General features: G+C 38.0%; 1 protein-coding gene across 5 annotated transcripts in view; it reads right to left on the minus strand.

Moving 5' to 3' along the window:
- Positions 1-20,480, minus strand: part of ZBTB8A (zinc finger and BTB domain containing 8A) — a 118,577-nt gene that overhangs the window by 79,238 nt on the left and 18,859 nt on the right. For 2 of the 5 annotated variants that reach the window (XM_071217564.1, XM_004471358.4), the window contains exons 2-4: positions 18,551-18,589; positions 17,542-17,646; positions 15,044-15,109 (exon numbers count right to left, since the gene is read on the minus strand). The gene's annotated coding sequence lies outside the window, so the exon portion shown is untranslated. The remainder of the gene's footprint in view (positions 1-15,043; positions 15,110-17,541; positions 17,647-18,550; positions 18,590-20,480) is intronic. The other 3 variants (XM_058303970.2, XM_004471359.4, XM_058303971.2) reach the window with 3 other exon arrangements.

Here is a 20,480-nt window from a genome sequence, read left to right on the forward strand (position 1 = left end):
AAGAGCATCCGCCTACCATATGGAGGGCCCAGGGTTCTATACCCAGGGCCTCCTGACTTGTGGTAAACTGGTCCACACGCAGTGCTGCCACATGCAAGGAGTGCCATGCAATGCAAGGGCCCCCCAACAGAGGGGTGCCCACATGCAAGGAGTATGCCCTGCAAGGAGAGCTGCCCCGTGTGGAAAAAGCGCAGCCCACACAGGAGTGACACCACACACATGGAGAGCTGACGCAGCAAGATGATGCAACAGAAAAAGAGAGGCAGTTTCCCAATGCCACCTGGTAATACAAGCAGATGCAGAAGAACACACAGCAAATGGACAGAGAGCAGACAACTGGGGGAAAGGGGAGAGAAATAAATAAAATAAATCTTTAAAAAAAAAACTCCGTGATTATGACAAGGAAAATATCAGAGAATATGCAAACTCACAAAGACAGAAAGTGTACAGTTTAAGTTAGGGCAAGGACAATGGGGAATTAATGCAAAATGAGTGTAGAGTTTCTGTTTGGGGTGAAAGGAAAAAAGCAATCAGAACTAAAGAAATAGTGACAAGTAAATACAATACATGATATTGGATGGGATCTAAGAATGGAGGAGAAAAGGTTCAAAAGGACTTCACTGGGATATAAGAAAAATTGGAATATGGAATATAAGCTTTATATGAACATTAAATGCTGTATTAAGTGCAGTAGCAATTTGTTCATAGGAAACATACATGGAAGTATTATGTATTCAAGGAATATGTGTACAACCTGCTGTCAAATATTTAGAAGAAAGAAAATAGATGACAGATAGATAGAATGATATGGTAAAGGTGGCAAAACGTTAAAATTGGTGGGTCTGGGTTTCTGGGGGAGTGGGCATATATTAGATTTCTCTGTATGGGGTTTGTATTATTTTTGCAACTGTCCAGTAAGTTTGAAATTATTTTGAAATAAAACATTTTTTAAAAAGTTAATAAATACTCAAAACAAAAAGGAAAGTGAATAAGAGTGAGGGGAATTAAAACTATTTATTCATCATTTATGGTTTTCATTAATTTCTAAAGGACAGATCTTTTACACAGGGAAAACTCCTAGCACTTAACATTACTTTGATTCTGATCAATATCTGAGCTGAATTTTAAATCTGTCATATTAACATTTGGTGATTTTTAAAAATATGTACTTCAATTTTACTTAATTGCAGTATAACCGTTTCTGAATATTTAGTGGTGGTTAGAGGTTTCTGTCATTTGTAAGGAGTTTTAACAGCTTTCTACTAGAAACAGAAAGAAGTTAGAAAAAAAACAAATAAATCTGTCCAAGGTCACCCAGCAAGCAAGTAGTGAAGCCAAGATCTGAACCTGGCACTTTTACTCCAAAATCTGTACTAGACTACTAAGATAGATCACAGCTTTTAAAGTATGATGCATTCAAACAACAGAAAATTATTTCATCTTTATCAATCATGTTGCTTGTTTGTTTATAAAAGTTGGTTTTCTCATTTGTTTTAGGAGGTACTCGGATCAAACCACTTGAGCTACATCCTCCTATCAATCATGTTTCTGAAGAACATTTAACAATAAGAAAAAATGTACACAATATAATGTTTAGTGAGAAAGAAAGGACACAAAGTCTACATTTATATTATCAGTCTTATTTCTCTAAAAGATGCATACAGAAAACCTACTGAAAAGTAATACACCAAAATGTTAATAGTGATTACCTTTGGATTGTGGAATTTCAGGCAATTTATGTTTTTCCCTTTATATTTTTCTATATTTTGTAAAATAATCATATTTTACATTTATAATTAAAAACTATTTTTGAAAGGAGAGTAGTTTGAAGTTTTAAGTAGTTTTTAATAAAATATATATGCAACCTGATATTTTAAAATAGAAATTACAAATTAATAATGGAAATGAGAGGTTTCTGTACATGAGCACATGAGCATTTAAAGAGTGCTGTTTGGCATGGAATACAAGGCAAAAGAAAAAGAGAAACATAAATGATTCATACATTTCTCATATCATTCCTCAGTAGAAACAAGTATTTTTCCAGCACCAACTTCTAGGGAGAACTTGTCATGTGAATTCTTATATGAGGACATTAAATGTCATCACAGAGAATATATGGTCTACTACAGTAACCTCCTAACTGGTCTCCCTGCCTTTCATATTTCTCCCTTTAATCTATCCTGAAGCAAGTTATCTTTCCAGATTCTGCTGTTTAAAATTCTTCAATAGCTCCTGCTTGCCCACTGATTAAGTCCACATTTCTATGAATGGATTCAGTATCCGCTGGGACCTGGCTCCTGCCAATCTCTCCAAGCTCATCTCCTGCCACTTACCTCCCTTTCCATTCCTAAGGTATATGACAGTTCCCCAGACACAACTCAGGCCACTTCATGCTGCCAAGCTTTTATACATACTGTTCTTTGTGCCTACTTACAATAAAACCACCCCTCTCCATGCAAATTCAGAGTCAGAAACTAGTTACCGGGGCCAGGGTGGGGGTAGGGAATAGGGAGTTAATGCTCAATTGATCCAGAGTTTCTGTTTGGAATCATGGGAACGTTTTGATAATGGCTGGTGGTGATGGTAGCACAATATTGTTAATGTTAATTAACATCACTGAATTGTATATCTGAATGTGGCTGAAAGGGAAATTCTTAAGTTATATATATATATTATCAGAATAAAAGTTTTAAAAAACCATAGAACTATTCAATATCGTGAACACTAATATAAACCACAGACTATAATTAATATTATAATTATATTAATATTGTTTCATCAACTGTAACAAAGTTATCAAACTAATATAAAGTGTTCACAGAGAAAGCTGGGATTGGAGGGGTTTTGGATATATGGGAATCTGAACTTTCTGCATAATATTACTGTAAACCTACAATTGCTATTTAAGAAACAAAAATCAAAACAAAACAAAACTCCTGAATTTATATGATCAACATGGCAACATAAGACCTCCCCTAGAAAAGTCTTCCCTCATAATCAGCTAATAAAAGGACAAATCCCACTTGCTTAGAACTTTGGAGGTCAACAGAGACTGGAGAAGGACTCTACAAATGTTGAAGCAAAGAAATAGAACAATCTACAAGAGCAAGTAGGAAATTTCCATCCTAGAACCAGCCCCAGTCCACAGCCCTACCCCTTACTCAGTGCCACGCAGCTTGGGAGTAGTGCGGAGGCAGCAGTGTTAGGGTCCCTCCTGCCCTGCACACACTACAGAGACCTTCACAGCAGCAAGTTAGAACCCCCACACATGTCTAGGCACAGCGACCTGAGTGCTCAGAGACCCAGGGCAAACACAAGCTGCTAAGTCTTGCTACATACAAAAGGGCCGCCAGGGGGTAAAAAGAGACAGGGCAGAACTGTGAAAACAGGTACACTTAATATAATAAATCCAGTTTCTGTTGGACTACCAAAACGCAAAATGGATTTTTCAGGACTCATTCGCTTTTTCTGGATTGTCCCCATCTGGCTCCCTGGGGTGGGATACTCTAATGGGGAAGAAACCAGATGCAAAAAAGCCTCATAGGAAGAAAGGAGAGGCATTTAAACTGAACTGCTCTAAGACATGAGGGTTCCAGAATTGAAAACTGTAAGGAAAAAGGGACACTGAGGGGGAGAATTTAAATCATAGAGGTGGGAAGAAAATTCTGCACAAAAACAAACAGAACAGATCAAGATTCCCAGTGAAGCAGCAGTAGAAAGGAAGGTTTCTTGTGGAGTTGAAATAATTGCACAAAAAATGCAATCTTAAAAATTTTACCACATATCCAGACAAGAATCAGACAAAGAGCTGAGAAAATCTGATCAGTTAAACTTGGGCTACCTTAAAGGTCTAGAATAAGTTGGACCAAGCGTCAAGAAGAGCCTTAACACAAAACTAATTAAAACCCTAGACAAGAGTGAGAAACTGACCTTCAGAGTTAATCCATCAGGATGATCAGATGCCCAGACATCAACAAAAAATTACAAACTGAATTAAGAAACAGGAAGTTACGGCTCAGTCAAGGGAACAAATTAAAACTTCAGAAGAGAAACAGAATTTGGAATAACTAGTTAAAGAAGTTCAAACAAATCTCCTAAATCAATTCAGAAGATGAAGGAAAAATATGCATAAAGAGATAAAGATAAGAAGACAATGTGTGAGCATAAGGAAGAGTTTGAAAGTATAAAAAGAAACATAACAGAAATGATGGGGATGAAAGGCATAATAGTTGGGATTAAAAATACACTAGAGGGAAGTGGATTTGGCTCAATGGATTGAGTGTCCACCTACCACATGGGAAGTCCAAGGTTCAAACCCAGGGCCTCCTGACCTGTGTGATGAGTTGGCCCATGAGCAGTGCTGATGTGCACAAGGAGTGCCGTGCCACGCAGGGGTGTCTCCTGTGTGGAGGAGCCCCACGTGCAAGAAGCGCACCCCGTAAGGAGAGCCGCCCAGCGCAAAAAAAGTGCAGCCTGCCCAGGAGTGGCGCTGCACACACAGAGAGCTGATGCAGCAAGATGATGCAACAAAAAGAGACACAGATTCCTGGTGCCACTGACAAGAATATAAGCAGACACAGAAGAACACACAGTGAATGTACACAGAGAGCAGAAACTGGCAGAGAGCAGACAACTGGCCGGGGGGAGGGTGGGGAAGGGGAGAGAAAAAAAATCTTAAAAAAAACAACAACATACACTAGAGGGAAGTGGATGTAGCTCAAGTGACTGGGCTTCTGCCTACCATATGGGAGGACCTGGGTTTGATCCCTGTGGCCCCCTGGTATACAAAGCACACCCGCATGGTAAGCCAGCGCCCGTGCCAAAGAGTCACACGGCAAGGTAATGATACAACAAAAGAGAGATGAAGGGGAGAATCAAGGCGAGGTGCAACAGAAACCAGGAACTGAGGTGGCGCAAATGACAGGGAATCTCTCTCCACATCGGAGGTTCCCAGGATCAAATCCCTGTGAATCCTAGAGAAGAAAAACAAAAAAAGACAAAAACAGAGAAATAGATACAGAAGATGATAAAGCAAAAGGACACAGACAGCAAAAAAAAGCAGGGTGGGGGGAGGGGGAAGGGTGGGAAAAATATACTAGAGGCATATAACAGCAGATTTGAGCAGGCAGAAGAAAGAATGAAAAAATAAAAAATAAAAACAACAACAAAAACAAAAAGAAATAAAAAACAAAAAGAAATAATCAGCTGACCAGATGACAGGACAGTAGAAATCATACAGTCAGAAAACAGAGAAAAGAATAGAAAAAATTGAGCAGTGTCTCAGGGGTTTGAATGACAAGATGAAGCACACAAACATATGCATTATGGAGTCCCAGAAGAGGAAACGAACAGAAAAGGGGCAGAAAAATATTTGAGGAAATAACGGCCCCAAAGTTCCCAACTCTTATGAAAGACATACATGTCCACAAAACACAACCTACGCCAAACAGAATCCCAATAAACCTAATCCAAGAGACATACTAATCAGAATTCTGAAAGCAGCAAGAAAAAATCAACTCGTCACATACAAGGGATCCTCAATAAGACAAGTGCCCATTTCTCATCAGAAACAATGGAGGTGAGAAGGCAGTGGTATGATGTAGCTAAGGTAATGAAAGAGAAAAACTGTCAGTCGAAAATTCTTTCTCCAGCATAACTCTCTTCAAAAATGAGGCAGAGTTTAAAATATTTACAGATAAACAGAAACTGAGAGAATTTATCACAAAATACCTGCCCTACAAGAATTACAAAAGGGAGTTCTGCAGGCTGAAAGGAAAAGACAAGGGAGAGTGGCTTGGAGTAGCATGAAGAAATGAAGATTACCAGTAAGAGTAACTAAAGGGATATGAAAGACCCAATATTACTGTATCCTCAATACACAACATTAACTCTTTAATTCCTATAAGAGTCAGAATACAAGTGAAAAAGAAAAGTCATATTTCCTGATAACGGACATGCAAAATATAAAGTTGTAAAGTGGGACATAAACAACAAAGAGGGGAAACAGAATGTTATGGGAGCAGAGAATGTGTAAGCTATTGAAGCTAAATTTGTAATTTTTCAAATTAGATTATAGATGCAAATTGTATAATATAAATCCCACATTAATCACAAAGAAAGTTTTTCAAAAATATACAGAAACAGAAATGAGAGAGGGATCAGTCAGATACATCACAAAAGATCAACTACACACAAAAAAAGGAAGTTGAAAATAAAGGAAATGAGTGACAAAAAAAGATTTGACATATAAAAACCAAAGAAAAAATGACTGAAGTAATTACTGTCTTTACAGTAACGACTGAATGCTAATGAATTAAACTCCCTAGTTGAAAGACACAAGTTGGCAGAATGGATAAAAAAATCAAGATCCAACTATACGTTGTTTATAAGAGACTCAGCTTAGACCCCAAAACACAAATAGGTTGAAAGAGAAAGGATGGAAAAAGATATTCCATGCAAATAGTAACCAAAAGAAAAGAGCAATACTAACATTGGACAAAAGAGAATTTAAGTCAAAAGCTGTTGTAAGAGACAAAGAAGGACATCATATATAAATAAAAGGGGCAATCCACCAAGAGGGAATAGCAATCATAAATATTTATACACCTAATCATGGTGCCCCAAAATACATGGGGCAAGCACTGGCAAAATTGTGGAGAGAAATAGACACTTTTACAATTGGTGACTTCAATACACCACTCTTATCAATATATAAAACACCTAGACAAAGATCAATAAGGAAACAGAGAATCTTGAGAAATATGATAAATGAACTAAACTGAACAGACATACATAGAACATTGTACCCCCAAACAGCAGGACATACATTCTTCTCAAGTGCACATGGATCATTCTCCAGGGGAGACCACATGTTGGGTCACAAAACAAGTCTCAGTAAATTTTAAATATTGAAAGTATACAAAACATCTTCTCTAACCATAATGAAATAAAGCTGAAAATCAGTAACTAGCACAAAATTGGAAAATCCACAAACATATGGAAGTTAAATAACACACTCTTAACAATAAATGGGACAATGAAAAGCTGGTTCTTTGAAAAGATCAATAAAATTGACAAACCCTTAGCTAGAATGACAAAGAAAAAAAAGAAGATGCAAATAAGTAATATAAAAATGAGAGAAGGGACATTACTACTGACTTCACAGAAATAAAAAGGATTATAACAGATGCTATGAACAACTGTATGCAAAAAATTAGACAACTTAGGTGAAATGGACAGATTCCTAGAAATATACCAACAACCTACACTGACACCAAGAGAAATAGACCGGACCAATTACAAGTAAAGAAATTGAACCAGTCATCAAAAAACCTCCCAACAAAGTAAGTTCAGGACCAAAAGCCTTAATAGGTAAATTCTGTCAATCATTCAAGAAGAATTAATACCAGTATTGTTCAAACTCTTCCAGAAAATTGAACAAGAGAGAAAACTACCTAACTCATTATATGAGGCCAATATCAACCTAATAATACCAAAGCCAGATAAACATACCACAAGAAAAGTACAGACCAATTTCTCTTACGAATACAGATGTAAAAATCCTCAACAAAATACTTGGAAATTAAATCCAATGGCACATTAAAAGAACTATATACCATTATGAAGTGGTATTTATCCCAGATATGCAAGGGTGGTTCGACATAAGAATATCAATTAATGTAATATACAACATTAACAAAATGAAGGGAAAAATCACACGACTATCTCAATTGATGCAGAAAAGGCATCTGACAAAATCCAGCATCCTTTCTTGATAAAAACCCTTAGAAAAATAAGAATAGAAGGAAATTTGCCCCACATGAGAAAGGACATACATGAAAAACCCACAGCTAACATCATTACTCAATGATGAATTACTGAAAGTTTTCCCTCTAAGATCAAGAACAAGACAAGGATGGCTACTGACCCCACTGTAACTTAACATTGTACTGGAAGTTCTAGTCAGAGCAGTAAGGCAAGAAAAATAAATAAAAAACATCCAAATTGGAAAAGAAGAAGTAAAACTTTCACTATTTGCACATGACATGCTCCTATATTATAGGAAGTACTGAAAAATCTACATCAAAGCTACAGGAGCTATTAAATGAGTTCAGCAAAGTGGTAGAGTATAAAATCAACAAGCAAAAATCAGTAGCATTCCTATACTCTAGCAATGAGCACTCTGAGGAGGAAATCAAGAAAAAAACTCTACTTATATAGCAACTAGAAGAATCAATTATCTAGGAATAAATTTAACCAAGGATGCAAAAGACTTGTACATAGAAAACTACAAAACATAGCCAAAAGAAATCAAATAAAACCTAAATAAATAGAAGGACATTCTGCAAGACTAAGTAACATTAAGATGCCAGTTCTACTCAAAATGAACTACATATTTAATGTCAAAAGCCAATTATCAAGGGAAACGGACTTGGCCTAGTGGTTAGGGCGTCCGTCTACCACATGGGAGGTCCACGGTTCAAACCCCGGGCCTCCTTGACCCGTGTGGAGCTGGCCCATGTGCAGTGCTGTTGCGCGCAATGAGTGCTGCGCCACGCAGGGGTGTCCCCCACGTAGGGGAGCCCCACGCGCAAGGAGTGCGCCCCGTAAGGAGAGCTGCCCAGCGCGAAAGAAAGTGCAGCCTGCCCAGGAATGGTGCCGCTGACGACAGCAGAAGTGGACAAAGAAACAAGACGCAGCCAACAGACACAGAGAACAGACAACCGGGGGAGGAGGGGGAATTAAATAAATAAATAAATCTTTAAAAAAAAAAAAGCCAATTATCAAATACAGGATAATTTATTATAATAACAACCAAAAACACCTTGCAAAAGAAGAATGAAGTTGGAGGACTCACATTTCCAGACTTTAAAGCTTATTATAAAACTACAGTGATCAAAATAGCATGAACTGGCACAAGGATAGGTTTATTGACCAATGGAATAGAATTGAAAGTTCAAAAATAGACTTCTCACATCTATAGCCAATTGATTTTTGCTCATTTGGGAAAGAATAGTATCTTCAACAGATGGTGCTAGAAGAACTGGATATCCATATGCAAAACAATGAAAGAGGACCTCCAACTCATACCCCATACAAAAATTTACTCAAAATGGATCAAAGACCTAAATATAAGAACCAGAACTATTAAAATAAAACTCCTAACGGAAAATGTAGAGAAGCATCTTCAGGATCTTGTGTTTCTTGTTCTTGTCAATGGTTTCTTAGACTTTACACCCAAAGCACAAGCAACAACAACAACAAAATAGATAAATGGTTTTAACCAAAAAAAAAAAAAAAAAAAGATAAATGGGAATACATCAAATTAAAAACTTTTGTGTATCAAAGGACTTTATCATAAAAGTGAAAAGACAACCTATTCAATGGGAACAAGTATTTGGAAACCACATATCAGATAAGGGTTTAATATCCAGAATATATAAAGAAATCCTACAACTCAACAATATAAAGACAACCCAGTTAAAAAATAGGCATATGACTTGAATAGATGTTTCTCCAAAGAGATATACAAATGGTTAAAAAGCACATGAAAAGATGCTCAACATCACTAGCTATTAGAGAAATGCAAATCAAAACTTCAAAGAGATATAATATCACACCCACTAGAATAGCTACTATCGAAAAAAAAATACCAAGTTTTGGAGAAGATGTGGAGAAACAGGAGCACTCATTCATTGCTGGTGATAATGTAAAAAGGTACAGGCACTGTGGAAGATAATTTGGCAGTTCCTCAGAAAGCTAAGTATAAAATTATCATAAGATATGGCAATCCTATTACTAGGTACATGTCCGAAACAAGTGAAAGCAGAGATACAATCAGATATTTGCACAGAAGTATTTATAGCAGCATTATTCACAACTGCCAAAAGATGGAAGCAACCCAAGTGTCCATCGATGGATTAATGTGGTATAAACATATGGACTATTATTCAGCTGTAAAAAGGAATGAAGTATTGATACACGTGACAACATGGATGAACCTTGAAGACATTAAGCTGAGTGAAATAAGCTAGACACAAAAGGACAAATATTGTATGATCTCACTGATATGAACTAATTACAATAAGCAAACTCACAGAGGTAGAATTTAGAATATAGGTTACCAGGGGATAGGTTCGGGGTAGAGAAAGGGGATTTGATGCTTAATTTGTGCAGAATTTCTATTTAGGTTGATTGTAAAGTTTTCGAAATGGATAGTGGTGATGGCAGTATATTATTGTGAGTGTGATTAACAACACTGAAATATATATGTGAATGTGGTTAAAAGAGGAAATTTAGGGTATATATACATATATGTTACTAGAATAAAAATTAAAGATAAAACAGGACTGTATAACACAGTAAACCAACTTATTGTAAAATATGGACTACGGTTAATAGTACAAGTATTAAAATGTCCTTCTATGAACTTTAACAAATGTACCACACTAACACAAGGTGTTCATAATAATAGGGGGGTAAATGGGGGAAAATACACCGACTGTAAACTGTGGACTATGGTTAATATATAATTTTAATATTCTTTCATCATTTGTAACAAAGATACCACAGCAAATTCAACAATAGGGGGTGTATAGGAATGCTGCAATTTTTACATGATTTTTCTGTAACCCCACAACTTCTCTCATTAAGAAAAATTAATTTAAAAGATTATTGCACCATAACTGAACACAGGAAATCTCTAATAAATGGTACTAGTGTTATTAATATTTCATTTTTTAAAAAAAACAAAAAACTTTTCAACCTGACAAATTCCTACTCCTCCTTCAGAGTCACCTCAATCATGACCTTACTTGTGAAGCTTTCCCTACCTGTGCTGGGCAGTCTGTACTTTTCTTAGAAGGCTTTCAAATTGTTCTTTATGCTCACCCAGTGTCTTCTTAATATCCTTGACCTCTTTAGCTATATTTTCCTCCAATTCCTTAAATTGATTTAGGGGACGTGTGTGATTATCATTGATTAGTTGTCTTAAACTCTGTGTCTCATCAGGGTTTTTGTTTTTTCCCTTTGGCTGGGCCATCTTTTCCTGTTTCTTAGTATGGCTTGTAATTTTTGTTTTTAAAGATTTATTTTATTTATTTCTCTCTCTTTCCCCACCCCTGTTGTCTGCTCTCTTATGTCCATTTGCTGTCTTCTGTGTCCGCTTGCATTCTCGGCGGCACCAGGAATCTGTGTCTCTTTTTGTTGCGTCATCTTGTGCGTTAGCTCTCTGTGTATGCGGCGCCACTCCTGGGCAGGCTGCACTTCATTCGCGTGGGGTGCACTCTTTGCGCATGGGGCTCCCCTATGTGGGAGACACCCATGTGGCATGGCACTCCTTGTGTGCAGCAGCACTGCACATGGGCCAGCTTACCACACAGGCCAGCAGGCCCTAAGTTTGAACGCTGGACCCTCCACAAGGTAGGCAGATGCTCTATCAGTTGAGCCACATCCGCTTCCCGGCTTGTAATTTTTTGCTGATCTAGGCATCTCATTATGTTGGTGAATTTACTCGGACAGTTAGTTTCTCTCTCATCTACTGGTTTTGTTTTATGGCTTTTCTTTTTTGGGTTCAACTTATTTTAAGTCTTTAAAATTGTTCAGCTCAAGTTATCAAAATAGGATTAGGGACCCACTAATGGGGCACAGAGCAGATCCAAGGGGTCTGGGATGTGAGACTCCAAAAAGCGTTTGTTCTACCTGAAGTTTCCCAGCCTGCCAGCAGATGGCACTCTCTGGTGAATCTTTCTACAGAGATGTCCCTTTCAAACTCTACCTGCCCTTGATTCTCATTTGGACAGAGGAGAGATTCAAAGTGGGCTCTGCTGGCCAAACTCACTGAAGAGAATGCACTCTCCACCCTTCACCACACCCTCCCCCTTCCCAGGAAGGAAAACATCTGTTCCCCTCTCACTTGGCTGCAGTGAGCCATGGGTTTTATCCAGGCCGTTCACCCTGAGGGTTGGGGATGGGTGCTGTTCCCGGGCCATGGGGGCCAGTAACTCACGGTTTTCATTTTGGCTTCATCTCTCTGTCCCTTGCCCTCCTGGAAGATGCTCAGCACTTTCCTGGTCTGCAGATCCCCAAAGCTCCCTCGGGCAGCTTTTTGCCCTTCTGCTATTGCTAAGCCCTGTTTACCTACTCTGACACCATCTTCCCAGAAGTCTGTCTCTCATTGGCAGACTTTTATTAATACTTCCTCCATACCCCACTGTACCTTACCCCTATCTCTTTCATGGCAATTGCTGAAATGTACCACATTTGCCTATTGTAATGTATGTTTCTCTACTACAGTGTAATATACTTATGAGTTGGGACCTTGTCCATTTCTCTATGTACCCCTAGCCTTAGTTTCATGCTTGGAATATAAGAGGCATTCAATAAATAAATTCATGAATGTTCTTACTGGACAAACAAAATCTCTTTATATGACTCTTCTGATATGCTGCCTCTAAAGCCAAGGACATACTATGATTCATTCAATGAAAACATGTCAGTGATAAACCAAGATAATATGACTTGAATACATTCTTCTTGGAACTTCATTTTGACACAAGGCTAACCTGATTAGTTATCACCCTTCTTTGTGTCTCCATTGTTTCCTGCCATAACTTTACTATGATCTATGCCACTAACTTTCATGTCTCTCTTTTTCTGTAAGCTCTTTGAAGTTGGGTAGAGTCATAGTGTTGTTTTTTTTCCAACCGCCATTGTATTGACAACAGAATCTGTTATATAACTTGTTTTTAGTAAAAGCTTTTTGGCACGTGCATATGTGTAAGTGGTCTGGGGTGCAACATGGTGACTGGGTAGTGGGAGTTCAATAGGCGACCCTTGTTGTTTTTCATATTTTACTTTTCAGTTTATCTGCTTTGCCTCAGGGCTTCTTTCCAATTAAAAATTCTGGCCCTTGCAAAAAAAAACCCAGCTTTTCGGTAATAATATATATTTAAGTCAGCCCAAAATTTAGCATACTACTAGATGCATTTTCAGTAAAGTGAGCAACAGAATGAAGATGCTCACTAGTACCACTTTTACTTAACATTGATCTGGAAGTATTAGCTGATACAATTAGACTACAGAAAGAAATATGAGAAAAGACCACTGGAAAGTAGGAAGCTATCAATATTTACTGATAATATGATTGTATATAAGGAGAAGAACAAGAGAATGAACTGTGGAATAACTGCAAACATGAAGAGTATTCACAGGGAGGGAGTTTAAAAAATTAGTGTAAAAAATCAGCAACTATCATGTACATAAAAATCATTGGAAATAAAAGACACCAATTTATAATAACATAACAAATACCTAGGAATAAATTTAATAAGAAATGCACAAGATACATATAAGGAAAACTTTAAAACACCACTAACAAACAAAAAAGATGTACACAAATGTAAAGATAAGCACTTTGAATAGGAAAACTCAACATATTAAAATGCAATTCTTCCTAAGTTAATTTATAGCTATAACACGATTATAACAAAAATATTAGCAGGTTATTTTAAGATCAATCCAAGTTGATCCTAAGGTTTTATAGAAAAATAAATAAAGACTAGATGGTTAAACTCTGATAAAGAAGAACAAAAAGAAGTAAAGAGTACCAACAGATAGTCAATTTCATTATACTCCCTCAATAATTAAAACTGTAATGCTAGCAATGATAAGAAAGGCAGACCCGTGGAATATATTAGAAAATCCACTGGGAGCAGATGTTGCTTAAGTGGTTGAGCACCTACTTCCCACATGGGAGGTCCCAGGTTCAGTCCCTGGTACCCTAAAAACTAAAGAAAACAAACAACAAGCAAACAAATGAAAAAACCAACTCAGGGGAACCAATGTGTCTCAGTGGTTGAGTGCTGGCTTCCCACATACAAGACCCTAGGTTCAATCTCTGGTAGAGGGAAAAAAAGAAAAAGAAAATCCAAAAATATATGTAGGAATTTAGTATACGATGAAACAGTGGGAAAAAGATGAGCAATTAAATTTAATAAATAGTTTGGGACAATCATTAGCCTTCTAGAAGAAAAAAAAGTTAAGCTGAATTGCTTCTCAGCCATTGGCTAAGATCAAGTGGAAAATTAAGATGGATTTTCATGTGTCACTTTATACTAGGATAAATTCCAGATGGATCAAAGACTTAAATATGAAAAACAAAGCCATACTGTTCCAAGGAAGATGGCAGATTAGGAACCTCCTCCAAAAACAGATAATGGACAAGCAGAAAATGTCTGAAACAACTCTTCTGGGGCTTCAGAGGGCAGGGGAGCAATGTAAAGCATCCAGGAAGGAGAGGGAACAGGAGACTGAGGAACTGCAGTAAAAAGCTGTGAGGTAACTTGCTCCACAGCTGCAGCTCACACCCATTCCCCACTCTCCAGGTGAGCTCCTCAGGTTAGTCCCTGGGTGCTGCAGCTGGAGAAGGACGTGGACGCCGTCTTCCCCAAGAATGGTGGTGGGGGAAGGAACCAAGAATTGATCACGGCTTTTGATCGGCAAATTTAGATCTGGTCCTGGCTCTGGAGGGCTATTTTAGCCCACCAGACAGGGACCACACCAGCCATTGTTTCAACCCAGCCTCCATCAGGGGTGGATAGGATGGAGGTTTAAAACACACTGCCTTCTTAGGGCTGCAGAGAACCGTTTCCTGGGGAGTGCCATGTGCTAGGCAGGCCAGAAAGCACAGCTTTGGGGAGCCAACAAAAAGGCTTTTTGGCATCTTTTCTGACCTTCTCCACAAGGCCCTTTGGAAATTGGCTGCAGCTCCTCCCTGGGCTCCTGGTCCTGTTTTGGCTGGGAGATACTGACTTGGGAAAGTCCCCTCCAGGGTTACCCTCCTCCTAGAATTTGCCCTCCAGGCAAAAGCAACTAGAAGCAACGGAAAGGTAAGTTTAAAAAAAAATAACAAAAAACTACAGAGGCAAAACAAAAACAAACGGAACAGATCAAGATTCCAGATAAAGAACAGAGGAAAGGAAGCATTCTTCTGAGGGTGAAACAACTGCACAGAGAGAGCAATTTTAAAAAGTGTACCACATACCCAAGGCAAGAATCAGATGAAGAGCAGAATGATGAATTGCTTTGATGGCCAATTGGTTGTAGAAGTCTAGAGAGATAAAAAAGAGATGACTGTGATTTTTCAAATATTGGTGTTTAGGGGTATCACTGAGAAGTCAGGGGGAAGAGCTGGTTTAGAGGACAAGCAATGACTTCAGTTTTAGGTATGTTGCATTCGAGGTGAGTGAGAAATCAGGTAGTGATGGCCAGAAGGAAGTACTGATCCAGAGTTCAGAAGAGAAATCAGACTTGAAGCTAGAAATTTAGGAGAAGTCTACCAAAAGAGATTAGGCCATTAATGGGTGAAGGGGCTCAGTAGAAACACAGGCTGAGATGAGAACTTGGAAAATTCCCCACATTTGTGGAGCATAATGGGGAAGAGAAGCCAGTGTTAAAGACAGAAATTATGAAAGTGTTATGACATAGCCAAGGGTGAGGAGCTTCAAAAAAGATGCAGTAAGGGGGACTGAAATAATGAGAAATGGAAAGGTCAAGAGGCAGTGATAATAGTAGTAATACGTATTATCTGAAAAAATTAAAATGGATCAATGACCTAAATATAAGAACTGAAATTATAAAATTCTTAGAAAACATAGGGAATTATCTTTAGTATCTTGTATTATCTTAGATATGGCACCAAAAGCATAGGTAATAAAAGATATAAGATAAATTGGACTTCATCAAAATTAAAAACTTTTGTGCATCAAAGGACATTATCGAAAAAGTGAAAAGACAAACTACTGAACTGGAGTAAATATTTGGAAACCATAAATCTGATAAGGATTTAATATCCAGAATATATAAAGAACTCCTACAACTCAATAACAATGACAAACCTAGTTTAAAAAATAGGCACACCAAAACCACAATGAGATACCGCTTCATACCCACTGAAATGGCTAATATTTTTTTAAAAAATGGAAAATAACAAGAATTGGCAAGGACAATGAGCAAAAGGAACCCTTGTACATTGTTGGTGGGAATGTAAAATGATGAAGCCTCTGTGGAAATGTTTGGTGATTCCTCAGAAAGTTAAATTTAGAATAATCCTATGACCCAGCATTTTCACTTCTAGGTATACATCCAAAAGATTTTGAAACAGGGACTTGAACAGACATTTGTACACCAACATTTATAGCAGCACAATTGACAACAGCCAAAAGGTTGCAGCAAGTCAAGTGCCCATCAACAGATTCATGGATAAAAAAAATGTCATCTTTACATATAATGGAATATTATTCAGCAATAAAAAGGAATGAAATTCTGATATATGCTACCACATAGAGGGACCTTGAAGACATTATGTTGAGTGAAGTCAGACACAAAAGGACAGATATATTTTTTCATTTATATGAAATAACTAGAATATGGAAATTCAGAGACAGAAAATAGATTACAGGTTATCAGGGATGGGCATAAGGGGGATAGAGAGTCAATAATTAATGGGTACAATGTTTCTGTTTGGGAAAGTTTTGGTAACGGATGGTGGTGATGGGAGCACAACATTATGAATGTAATTAATGTCACTGAATTGTATGCTTGAAGGTAGTTAAAAGGTGGAATGTTATGTTGCATGTATGTTACCACAATAAACATAAAGGAAAAAAATATGCATTATCTAATTTGATCCTTATGCGTAACAGCTTATCAGGTAGATGGTATCACTATCCCCATTTTACAGAAAAGGGAATTAAGCCAGCCAGTGACTCCAAAGCTGCACAATTAACGCTTGTACTATATACTCCATCATGGCCTGAGATCAGTGGTGAAGATCAAAATTTGATACTAGTTTTACCATTAAATTAGCTATAAGTCCATGGGCAAATAATTTCACCTTTCTAGCCTTAATTTCTGTTATGGACTGAACTGTGTCCTCCCCAAGATATGTACATATCCAAACTCTGGTCTCATGAATGTGGAACAGGTCTTTGAATATGTTATTAGTTAAGATGAGGACACAGACTGAGAGAAGATGGCCAAGTGATGGCGGCAGAGATTGAGGATGACACCAGCCAGAGAACACCATGAACTGCCGGCAAACCACCACCAGAACCCTAAAGCCATCAGAGGAGGCGTGGCCATGCTGACACCTCAATTTAGGACTTCTGACCTCTGGATCTGTGAGAAAATACATTTCTGTTGTTTTAAGTCATCCAGTTTATAGTACTTTGTTACAGCCGCCTTAGGAAACTAAAATAATTTCCATCTCTAGGACTGGTCTAGATAATCCTGTGTAATATGATTCTCTGATCAAAGTAGAATAAAAGAGATATGCACACAAGACAGACAATGAATTCAAAATTTAGCAGTAAGCCAAGAGGGAAAAATGATCAAGAAGGTGTGAATGTTGAATGTTTCATACAATGGTCGTTTAAGTAATAAATCTGTTCTCTGATATATAAAATACATTCTTGAAAAATTCTACTTTTTTACTATGTATGAAAGTTAGGTGTTAATATCAAGAATTAAAATTTTTCATACCTGGAAAATTTTTGGATGTTTCTCCTGAAACCCTGTTAAATCAGCTGAATGGAGTAAAATAGGGAGGGTTCCAAATCAAACACAGTTGGTGTCTGGAGGATTGTCCTGTAGAGAGAAAAAAATAGCTATTTATAATGTACTTTTATAATAAGAGAAAGAAACCTCTACTAAGATACATAATAAATATTTATTTAAATAAATTACATAGGAGCATTACCAGGTATCAGTTTTTAGCCTGTAATAATAGATAATCTGGCATATAGTGTTAGTTAAGAGAAATTACTTGGTTTCAGAGTGTCTTGGAATTCTTTTTAAAAGAAAAGTGCCATACAATATAATAAATACTGTTGTTTCTTAAATATTAATGTTGTCTTATAAATATCATAATATTTAATATTAAATTCACACTAATATTAAAATAACATTGTATATATTTGTATCTTTCAAAACACAAACTTAATATTTAACTCTATGAAAAGAGGTTTTTCAATATTAAAATATATTTATACATGTATGCTTATCTAAAGCAGACATACTTTTTAACTTTTGATAGTAATGTAAACTTAAGATGTCAGACTATTACAAGATGGACTGGTAGATGAAATACCAAGGCAGCAATATAAGTCTTATTGCCATTTTCTTTATTTATTTCATTATTTCTTTTTTTAATTGCCCTTTTCTTATGAGTGGGATCAATTTTTTCGAGAAACCAAACAAAATAGCTTTTAAAAAAAAATAGATTTATTTTATTTATTTATTTCTCCCCATCCCCTCATGTTTGCACTTGCTGTGTCTGTTCATCTTCCTTGTTTCTTTAGGAGGCACTAGGAACTGAACCTGGGACCTCCAATGCGGGAGGGAGGCGCCTAATCACTTGAATGAAGGGGAGAGGCATTACCTCTGAACGTTCAGAAAATAAAAGGACTGTAAGAGGAAACTATGAACAATGGTATGCAAAAACTAGATAATCTAGAGGAAACAGACAAATATCTAGAAACACACAACTTACCTAAACTGACATAAGGACAAATAGAAGATCTCAACAGACCTGTAATATGCAAAAAGATTCAATCAGTAATCAAAAACCTCCCAACAAGCCCCATCTCAATCAAAGGCAGAATGAGGATGCTTGAGGGCTCCGACCCCCAACAGAAGCTCTGAAGATCAGCAAGAACTGGCAGAAACGTCTTTCTAAAATCTCCAGAAAACAATTAAGGGATTGCAGTAATAGGGCAACTGCTCGAACAAGGAAAAGATCAAAGTGGTAGGATTTCATGGTACCTTGGCTGACCCATTTCTCATCCCCTCACTGGCTTGGTACAGAACCAACCCATGCTCCAATGCACACCCCTATTTCTGGTTCCAGCTGAAGAGTAACCCTTAAGCACATACTGAGAGCGTGTAAGTCTGGCCCAATCTGTCTGGCGGTGGCCAGAGAGACTCATAGTGCCAGAACTTGTCTTGCATGTGGAAGGCATTTCACAGAGCTCTCCTACAGAACACTGTGGGACAACAATCAAGTCACGCTGCCTGAGAAAAGGGATTGCACAGATTCCCAGTGCAGTGCCCAGGACCAGGAAACTGTTTTCTAGGGAAGAGGGGACATTTGTATCATGTAAATGAGGGAATTCCTAGGGACACACATCCATGTTCAAGACAAGAGACATGTGCAGAAAGGACCAGTGAGGCCCCTATGCTTTGGCCTGGAGCTATTCTCCAAACTCACTATATGGATAAGCCCTGAAAAAAGCAATTATACAGATCAATCTGTAAACACTGACTGGTACCAGGCGTGGGGTTGCACAAGTCTAGGTCCTGTAGGCAGGCTGCAAACCAGGGGCTCCAAACAAATCACTGCCCCTTCCATGGTGGAAGTGGTCTAATGTAATCAGCCTGCTACCTGGTGACAAGTTGATTACATTGAACCACTTCCACCATGGAAGGGGCAGCGATTTGTTTTAACTGGAGTAGACACATAATCTGGATATGCGTTTACATTTCCTGCACGCAATGCTTCTTCCAAAACTACCATTCGTGTACTTACCAAATGTCTTATCTACGGCCATGGCATTCACTGGTCTTACCATGTTCCCTATAACCTAAAGCAGCTGAACTGATAGAATGGTGGAATGGCCTTTTGAAGACTCAATAATGGCACCAACTAGGTGGCAATACCTTGCAGGGCTGGGGCAATGTTCTCCAGGCAGCTGTGTATGTTCTAAATCAGCATCCACTCTATGGTGCTGTTTCTCCCATAACCAGGATCCATGAGTTCAGGAATCAAGGGGTGGAAATGGGAGAGGCACCTCTCACTATTACCCCTAGTGACCCACCAGGAAAATTTTTGCTCTCCTGTCCCTGCAACGTCAAACTCTGCTGGTCTACAGGTTTAGTCCCAAAAGGAGGAATGCTGTCACTAGGGAACACAAGAGTGATTCCACTGAACTGGAAGTTAAAACTGCAACCTGGCCACTTTGGGCTCCTCTTACCTCTGAATCAAATGTCAAAGGGAATTTACTGTACTGGCTGGGGTGACTGATCCTATCAAGGGGAAATAGGATGCATCAACAAAATGGGGGTAAAGAAGAGTTTGCCTGGAATACAAGAGGTCGTCTAGGGCATCTCCTGGTACTGCCATGCCCTGTGATTAAAGTCAATGGAAAATAGCAACAACCTAATCCAAGCAGGACTAGCAATGGCCAGAATCTTCAGGAATGAAAGTTTGGGTGACCCCACCAGGCAAAGAACCACAGCCAGCTAAAGTGCTTGCTGAGGGTAATAGGAACATGGTAGTGGAAGAAGGTAGCGATAAATATGAACTTTGACCATGTGACCAGTTACAGAAACGAGGACTGTAAGAGTCATGAATCTTTCTTCCTTGTTTTGTTATGAGTATGACTGTATATGTACACAAAACTAATTTCTTTGTTTTCTTCCCC

The sequence above is a fragment of the Dasypus novemcinctus genome, chromosome 9 (assembly GCF_030445035.2).
Source record: "Dasypus novemcinctus isolate mDasNov1 chromosome 9, mDasNov1.1.hap2, whole genome shotgun sequence".
NCBI lineage: Eukaryota > Metazoa > Chordata > Mammalia > Cingulata > Dasypodidae > Dasypus > Dasypus novemcinctus.